The sequence below is a fragment of the Callorhinus ursinus genome, unplaced genomic scaffold (assembly GCF_003265705.2).
Source record: "Callorhinus ursinus isolate GAN/ISIS: 27379988/994484 unplaced genomic scaffold, GSC_fseal_2.0 scaffold28, whole genome shotgun sequence".
NCBI classification, from domain to species: Eukaryota; Metazoa; Chordata; class Mammalia; order Carnivora; family Otariidae; genus Callorhinus; species Callorhinus ursinus.
The window spans coordinates 15,213,006-15,222,338 of record NW_027397090.1 but is presented as its reverse complement, the minus strand read 5'-3'; the positions used below and the strand labels follow the sequence as shown (position 1 = coordinate 15,222,338).

The window sequence follows — 9,333 nt, the reverse complement described above, 5'->3', positions numbered from 1 at the left end:
AAGAAAGAAAAAGAAAGAAAGAAAAGAAAAAGAAATAAAAGGCATCCAAATTGTAAGGAAGAAGTAAAACTTTTACTATTTGCAGATGACATGAAACTAAATATAGAAAACCCAAAAGACTCCACCAAAAAACTGCTAGAACTGATACACGAACTCAGTAAGGTCACAGGATACAAAATCAATGTACAGAAATCTGTTCCATTTCCATACCCCAGTAATAAAGCAGCAGAAAGAGAAATTAAGAAATCAATTCCATTTACAATTGCACCAAAACTATAAGATACCTAGGAATAAACTTAACCAAAGAGGCAACAGATCTGTACTCTGAAAACCATAAAACACTGAAGAATAAAATTGAAGATGACATAAAGAAAGGGAAAAACATTCCATGCTCATAGATCGGAAGAATAAATATTGTTAAAATGTCTATACTACCCAAAGCAATCTACACATTTAATGCAATCCCTATCAAAATACCAATAGCAAAAAAAAACCCACAAAAAACAAAAAACCTACAACATTTTTCACAGAGTTAGAACAATCCTAAAATTTGTATGGAACCACAAAACACCCTGAATAGCTAAAGCAACCTTGAAAAAGAAAAGCAAAGTTGGAGGCATCACAATTCCAGACTTCAAGTTATATTACAAAGCTGTTGTGATCAAAACAGTATGGTACTGGCACAAAAACAGACACAGAGATCAATAGAATAGAATAAAAACCCAGAATTGAACCCACAACTATATGGTCAGTTAATCCTTGACAAAGCAGGAAAGAATATCCAATGGAAAAAAGTCTCTTCAACATATGGTGTTGGGAAACATGGATAGCAACATGCAAAAGAATGAAACTGGACCACTTTCTTATACCAAACACAAAAAAATAAATTGAAAATGGATTAAAGACCTAAATGGGAGGCCTGAAGCCATTAAAATCCTAGAGGAGAACACAGGCAGTAACCTCCTTGCAATCAGCCATAGCAACTTCCTTCTAGATATGTCTCCTGAGGTAAGGGAAACAAAAGCAAAAACAAACTATCGGAACTACATCAAAATAAAAAAAGCTTCTGCACAGTAGCGGCTAGGTGGCTAAGTCGGTTAAGTAGCAGCTAGGTGGCTAAGTCGGTTAAGCATCCAACTCTTGGTTTTATTATTTTTTAAGATTTTATTTATTTATTCATTTGACAGAGAGAGAGAGAGCACAAGCAAGGGCAGCAGTGCAGGGAGAGGGAGAAGCAAACTCGTTGCCGAGCAGGGAGCCCAATGCGGGGCTCGATCCCAGGACCCTGAGATCATGACCTGAATCCAAGGCAGTCACTTAACCGACTGAGCCACCCAGGGCCCCTCAACTCTTGGTTTTAGCTCAGGTCATGATCTCAGGGTCATGAGATTCAGCCCTGCATCTGCCTCTGTGCTCAGTGTGGAGTCTGCTTCAGATTCTCTCTTGCTCTTCCTCTGCCTCTCCCACTCATGCTCTCTCTCTCTCTAAAATAAATAATAAATAAATCTTAAAAAAAAAAAGGCTCTGCACAGTGAAGGAAACAATCAACAACACTAAAAGGCAACCTACCAACTAGGAGAAGATATTTGCAAATGACATATTTGATAAAGAATTAGTATCCAAAATATATAAAGAACTTATGTAACTCAACAACCAAAAAATGAATAATCCAACTAAAAAATGGGCAGAAGACATGGAGAGACATTTTTCCAAAGAAGACATCCGGATGACCAACAGGCACATGAAAAGATGCTCTACATCAGTCATCATCAGGGAAAACAAATCAACACCACAATGAGATGTCGCTTTGCACCTGTCAGAATGGCTCAAATCAACAACACAAGAAACAACAGGTGCTGGTGAGAATGTGGAGAAAGGGGAAACCCTCTTGCACTGCTGGTGGGAATGCAAGCTGGAAGAGCCACTCTAGTATACAGGTTCCTCAAAAAGTTAAAAATAGAACTACCCTACAATCTAGCAATTGCTCTACTAGGTATTTACCCAAAGAATACAAAAATACTAATTCAAAGGAATACATGCACCCCAATGTTCATAGCAGCATTATCTACAATAACCAAATTATGGAAGCATCCCAAGTGTCCCACAATTGATAAATGGATAAAGAAGATTTGGTACATTTATACAATGGAATATTAGGCAGCCATAAAAAAGAATGAATGCTTGCCATTTGCAACAACATGGATGGAGCTAGAGAGTATGATGCTAAGCAAAATAAGTCAGTCAAAGAAAGACAAATACCATTTTCCTCATGTGGAATTTAAGAAACAAAACCAACAAGCAATGGGGAAAAAAATAGAGGGAGAGGCAAACCAAGAAACAGACCTCTAACTATAGAGAACAAACTGAGGGTTACCAGAGGGGAGGTCGGTGGGGGGATGGGTTAAATAGATGATGGGGATTAAGAAGGTACTTCATGATGAGCACTGGGTGTTGAATGGAAGTGTTGAATCACTATATTGTACACCTGACACTTTTAACTAACTGAAATTTAAATAAAACCTTAAAAAAAGAATACAACTCCAATTTTTCTTCAATTATTCTTAGGTATTAAACTTGTGCATATTTGAATAGTTACTGTATAATGCCTAGATCATATAGAAGTCCATAATTTTATTAAGGTTATATTAAGTTACAATGCAATGAATTGACGTCAAATAGCATTGGGTACACTTAATACAAACGAAACAAATTCTAAAATCACGAAGTGTTGAAGAAGCTTACAGATCATAAAGATCACTGATTAGATTCAATCATCAAGTCTAAATACCATGTTCTATAAGTTACAAAGGTTGCAAAGATGATGCAGCCCAAGCATCTCTTGTCTGGTAAGACATGTGTAAGAAGAGTTCATTGCAAAAGAACCCAAAGACTCCCTTGTAGAATGTGAAGGCAGATCTGTCTCATTCCCCAGTGCATATCCAGTACCATTCAAAGTTGGACATATAGCAGGTGCTAAGAAATACTGATGAAATTGAAATTGCAATGTCTCCCAGCCCTCAGCACACCACTCCCTACACCAGTTCCTTGATTTGATTTTCCCCATAGCACTTCTTACCATTTCACACACAATATATTTCATTTATTTATTTGTCTATCTTTTCTCAAGTAGGAAGTGAGATCCAAGTATGTTATATTTATACTGTATACCTAGCACCTAGGACAGTGCCTGGTACCTCGTAGGTACCAATAACTATTGAATGAGTGAACTTTTCATTATTTTGCTGTATATTCTATTAGGTAAGGATCAGTATGTCTATTTTACAGACAAGAAATGAAATGCAGTGAAGTTAACTAGCCCAAAATAACGTAACCATTAAGTATTAAGGTTGCTATTTGAAGTTAGCTGTCTTCCCAAGAAGGATGTTGTCTTAAAGTAGATGTCATTTGAGCTTAAAAGTGGGTAGTATTGAAACTGTTTTCATGACTCACGTAGTTTCTTTCAAAAATTTACATTCTGTTCTACAGCTATAACCTCCACATTTACGGTATTCTTAGTCCTACAATAACAGGGAGGGAACATTCATCAGTCATTTAGCTATAGTTTCTCTGTTTATTTGTCAGTTCATACTTTAGTGGTTTCTTCAAGAAGGGTTTAGGAGAACTGGTCTCTAAGTAGTGCATGTTCAAAAATGTTTTTCTGTTTCTTGTCTACTTAAACAAGTTTGGTTACCATACATTTCTTGGTTGTGCCTTAGTTCCTTTGAGGACTTTGGAGGTATTTCCCTCCTCTCTTCTAGTGTTGGAAATAGGATAATAAATTTTCCTAAGCCTATGACTCAACTTCAGAACTATCAACATTTGCCAATCTTGTTTTTTTCTACCTCCCTCTACATTTTTTGCAAGCCTCATATATCATGTAATTTTTTCCTGTAAATATTGTAGTGTGTACCTCTAACTCTATATATTTCTAACAAGTAAGCACTTTTTAAAAAACATAACTATCAGGACACCTGGGTGGCTCAGCTGTTAAGCATCTGCCTTTGGCTCAGGTCATGATCCCAGGGTCCTGGGATCAAGTCCCACATGGAGCTCCCTGCTCAGAGGGAAGCCTGCTTCTCCCTCTCCCACTCCCCCTGCTTGTGTTCCCTCTCTCGCTGTGTCTCTCTCTGTCAAATAAATAAATAAAATCTTAAAAAAAAAGACATAACTATCATGCCAATATCATAACACAAAGAAACCAATAATTCCTTAATATCATGTATTACCTAATTCATATTGAAATGGTACCTGATTGTCCCAAAGAGGTATTTTGATACTTGATACTTGGTATGCCAACTTCCATTTTAATCAGATAATTCTAGATGTTGTGTTGAGAATAGAATGCAGGAGTCAAAAGTAGAAATATGGAGACCATTAAGGAGCCTATCACAAAGGCCAGGTGAGAAATGGTTTGGGATGGACCAGAGTGGTAGCCTTGGAAATAGTGAGAAGTTACAGCATTCTAAATGTGTTCTGAAGTTAGAATCAACAGATTGCTAGTGGTTTAGAGCTAGGATGTAAGAGAAAGAAAGCCACCAAAGATGACTCCAAGATCTTTGACTCCATCCTTACAGGAGGTAAGGATGGTTATCTTTACTGAGATGAAGAAGACTGGGTAAGAAGCAGGTATACAAGTTCAGTTTGGGATATGTTAAGTATGAGAAGCTTATTAGTTACACAAAAGGAGAAGTCAGATAAGGAGCTAATGATACCTGGGGCGCCTGGGTGGCTCAGTTGTTAAGCATCTGCCTTCGGCTCAGGTCATGATCCCAGGGTTTCAGGATCGAGCCCCGCATCGGGCTCCCTGCTCAGCGGGAAGCCTGCTTCTCCCTCTCCCACTCTCCCTGCTTGTGTTCCCCTCTCTCGCTGTGTCTCTCTCTTTCAAATAAATAAATAAAAATCTTTAAAAAAAAAGAGGAGCTAACCATACCAGACTGAAGATGTCTGAACCAAATATATCAATTGGCAGGCATTAAGCATAGGAATTAAATTTAAAGCCATGGGATTAGGTGAAGTCACCAAAAGAATGAATGTGGATTTCGATAGAAAAGAGAAGTCCGATGACATAGATCTGGTAGACTCCAATGTTCACAGTTTGCTGACATGACAAGGAACCAGCAAATGAGACTGACAAGGAGGGACCAGTAAAACAGGAGAAAAATCAATATAGTAGTGATCTGGAAGCCGAATGAAGTATTTTAAAGAAAAGTTACTAATAGCTACATCAAATATTGCCATATCAAGTAAGATAAGGATGGAGAATTGTCTATTCTATTTAATACTGGAGGTCGCTGATGATGACCTTGACAAAAGCAGTTACAGATTAGTGAGGCAAAATCCTGCTTTAATAGATTCAAGGGAGAATGGGCAGAGTACTGAGGATGGAAGTTACAGACAACTAATAGGGGGTATTTTTATTAAAGGAGAAGAGAGAAATGTGGGAAGTACTGGAAGGGGAAGCAAAGCCAAAAGAAGAATGATTTAATTAATTAATTAATTAATTAATTAATTGTTAGAAATAACAGCATGGAGATAATCCAATGAAATGGTTCAGTAGCAAGGTAACAATTCATGATGAGGGACGGAGAAGGGGAATTATTGGATCTGTGTCCTTGAATAGGAAGAGGAAATAGATCTAGATCACAAATGAAATGTTTGGCCTTACATGGCAGCACAGAGCCTTCATCCAGGATGTGTAAGTTTAGGTCCTATGAGAAGCAGACGCCAGGATAAAATTAGATTTTATTGGGATATATGCTTGTGAAGGATAAAAGAAAAGATGGGAAGGTAGGTGGGAAGAGCCTTCAGACCATGACGCAAGTCTGAGACATGTGAAAGAGAAGAAGAAATAGAAGAGGATTGGGTAGTTCCCTGAAAAGTTAAAAACAGAGTTATCCCATGGACCAACAATTCCACTCCTAGGAATATACCCAAGAGAAATGGAAACAAATGTCCTCACAAAAACTTGCACATAAATGTTCACAGCACTATTATTATTCATAATAGGCAAAAAGTGGAAACAACTCAAGTATCTATCAACTGATGAATGGATAAATAAAATGTGGTATATCCATATAACAAATTGTTATTCAGCAAGAAAAAGGAAGTAATGATAAATGCTATAACATGGATGAGTCTTGAAAACATGCTAAGTGAAAGAAGCCAGTCACAGAAGACCACATATTACAAGACTGTGTTTATATGAATTATCCTGGAGGAGCAAATCTATAGAGACAGAAAGTAAATTCACAGTTGTCCAAGGCTGTAGGGGATCGGCATTTTGAACGGTAAAGGCTAAAGGGTATCAGTTTCCTTTTTGGATAATGAAAATGTTCTAAAATCGATGGTGATGATGGTTGCACAATTCTGTAGCTATAAAAAAACGACTGAATTGAACACTGTAAATAGGTGAAGTGTATGGTATGTGAATTTTATCTCCATAAAGCTTTAAAAAATAGAGGGAAAAAAAGACAATTGGGTAGGAAGACACTCAGATTGCAGTGCTACTCAGAAAGTCTTGACTGGGTCAACAGGAAGTCTTTGAGCAGAGATTGCCCGTTAGAAGAATCACACGTGGGGCAAAAATGAGAGTACTGTAGTACTCTCGCCATGCTCAGTCACTGCCTGGGAGAAGCCCAAGAAGGGGAGTAGAAGTGTGGGGGAAGGGACGCTTGTGTGGCTCAGTGGGTTAAGCGTCTGCCTTTGGCTCAGGTCATGATCCCAGGGTCCTGGGATCCAGTCCCACATCGGGCTCCCTGCTCAGTGCAGAGCCTGCTTCTCCCTCTGCCCCTCCTCCTGCTCGTGCTCTCTCACGCATGTGCGTATGTACTCTCTGTCTCTCTCCCCCTGACAAATAAGTAAATAAAATCTCAGAAAAAAAAGAAGAAGAAGAAGAAGTGTTGGGGAATGGAGGGCTCTCCAAGTAAACTCTGCAGTAAAACCATAAGTGTGTCGACTGGAGACCGTCAGCCAACTACACACTTCACAGCAGGTTCCCTTGAGCAGAGTCCTTCCATGGCTGCCAGAGAGTAAAAAAAGTCAGGTTATAGGGCTACAAAACTGAGAGCTGAGTCTTCTATTTCCTGATTGATTCTATTTTTTTTTTCCTATGCATAGGAAATGAGGTCATCAACCAACAGTGAATCTGGGTGGGAGTGTGTGGAGATGTTGGGCTTTGAAGATAAACATGAAGTCATCTAGAAGAGCAGGAGGTTGAAAGGACCAAGGAAATATATTTTGATAACTGGGCAATGTTAAGAGCCTGCTCGACATGAAGAATTTAAAGTGAGACTCAGAAACGTGGGGTTTTCTCCACCCACATTCAGCAGCACAATTCAAAGCTCAGAATGGAGAAAGTTCAATTAAAGCAGGGTTGGAGTTTTCCAAGGTGAGTAAGAGGAAGTGAAAATAGGGCAGGGAAGTTGAGGGTGTGTGCAAATAACTAATTCAAATAGTTGACCACAGAAGGAAAGGAAGCAAGGGAAGGAAGATATGAAGTGGGTGAGGGCAACAGGAAAGTATTAATGGCTTGTCCAGTAGGGGACTGTTGAAGGATTCTTAGTGTTAGGGTCCTCAAAGGAGTGACTTAGAAACAGAGGAGGTGGAATTATAGAAGGTAATAGAGTCGCAGGGAAGCTTCTGCTGCCAGCTTGCCAACCCTACTCCTATTAATCCAAACACATTTTTACCTTTCCAACCAAGGTGTGCCTCATGCTTCGGAGAACTATCTTCTGCTGATGTGGTCTGAGTTCCTCAGCCATGAGGACTCTTCTCTCATACAAACCTCCCTCATACTTTGTGGTTCATGATTATAGGTATCTCCTAAATGTATCAAAAATGGCATTTACATTTCTGCTTCTCATCCTCCTTGTTGCATTTGGGTAATTACCAAGGCCAAGAGGAAACTGTTGTCTTTTGACTTTGATTCAACTGATCTGAAAGAAGCCCAAGCATTGGTGTTTTTTTAAAAAGTTTCTCAGTCGAGGGATGCCTGGGTGGCTCAGTGGGCTAAGCGACTGCCTTTGGCTCAGGTCATGATCCCGGGGTCCTGGGATAGAGCCCCACATCGGGCTCCCAGCTCAGCGGGGAGCCTGCTTCTCCCTCTCCCCCTCCCTCTGCTCTTCCCCCCATTCATGTGCACTCTCTCTCTCTCTCCCTCCCTCCCTCTCAAATCAATAAATAAAATCTTTAAAAAAAAGTTTCCCAGTTTATCCCAGTGGAGAGCTACAGCCGAAACACAACTGTATATGATGCTGACAAACCCATTCTCAAATTAAGGTGAAATTCATAATATTGGACAAGAATTTTTTTTAAAGATTTTATTTATTTATTTGACAGAGAGAGACACAGCGAGAGAGGGAACACAAGCAGGGAGTGGGAGAGGGAGAAGCAGGCCCCCCGCGGAGCAGGGAGCCCGATGCGGGGCTCGATCCCAGGACCACGGGATCATGACCCGAGCCGAAGGCAGACGCTTAACGACTGAGCCACCCAGGCGCCCCGGACAAGAATTAATAAACTGCCCTCACCACCCCTTGCCCTATAAGATATAGGAATCCAGCAGGCACTGGATATTTAATTTCTGGGGCCTTGCATAGCCAGCAGTACCCCTAATCATTTCTTCCCTGGTGGGGATCTATAGCTGTGTCATATAGTTAGAGGGGAGCCCAGTTCACTTAGCAGTCCTCGAAGGCTTGAGGACTCCAATAGAGGCCAGCAGTTTATTTAAAGAGAGCCACCCAGCTCAGACCATTCTTCCCCAGAACCTACCCCAACAAAGCCCTCCAGCCTTCCTCACCATTCAGAACCCTGCCTGCCTCTGCACAAGAATCCCCAGGAGCCCTGCCTACTACACTGGTCCAGGTCCATAAGGCAAAAATTAGGAGTTGGAAAATAATGGGAAGTATCAAGAAAGAAGCAGAAACTTCCATGGAATAACTGGCTGAATTTAAAAATAGAGCAAAAGCATTCTTACCTCCATTTATCTTCCAAGCACGAGGGATGAATTGTCCTACATGGCACTCTAATGCACCCATGCCAATACCAGCAAATTAACACTATGTTAAAGGTCTGACTCTTAATATTGACATGGCCCTTAAAGTCAAGTCTAGATGCAGTTACTTAGATTTCTTCACAGGTTTGAAATACTTAATATTTAATCCTCAGGGAGCTAGGCAACTTGACTACTGAGGAAATAACTCTGTTATACCCTGCTTGATCCAGAGCTTTCTATACAGACCATTGGCAATGAGGGGAAGGAAATTAATATCAGAGCCTCATTGGATGGTGTGTGTGTGTGTGTGTGTGTGTGTGTGTGTGTGTGTGTGTGTGTGTGTG

The 9,333-nt window shown here is 40.1% G+C and overlaps 1 pseudogene; it reads right to left on the bottom strand.

Moving 5' to 3' along the window:
- Positions 1–7,760, bottom strand: part of LOC112838589 (splicing factor 3B subunit 4 pseudogene) — a 17,306-nt pseudogene extending 9,546 nt beyond the window's left edge.
- Between the last annotated feature and the right edge of the window lie 1,573 nt (positions 7,761–9,333).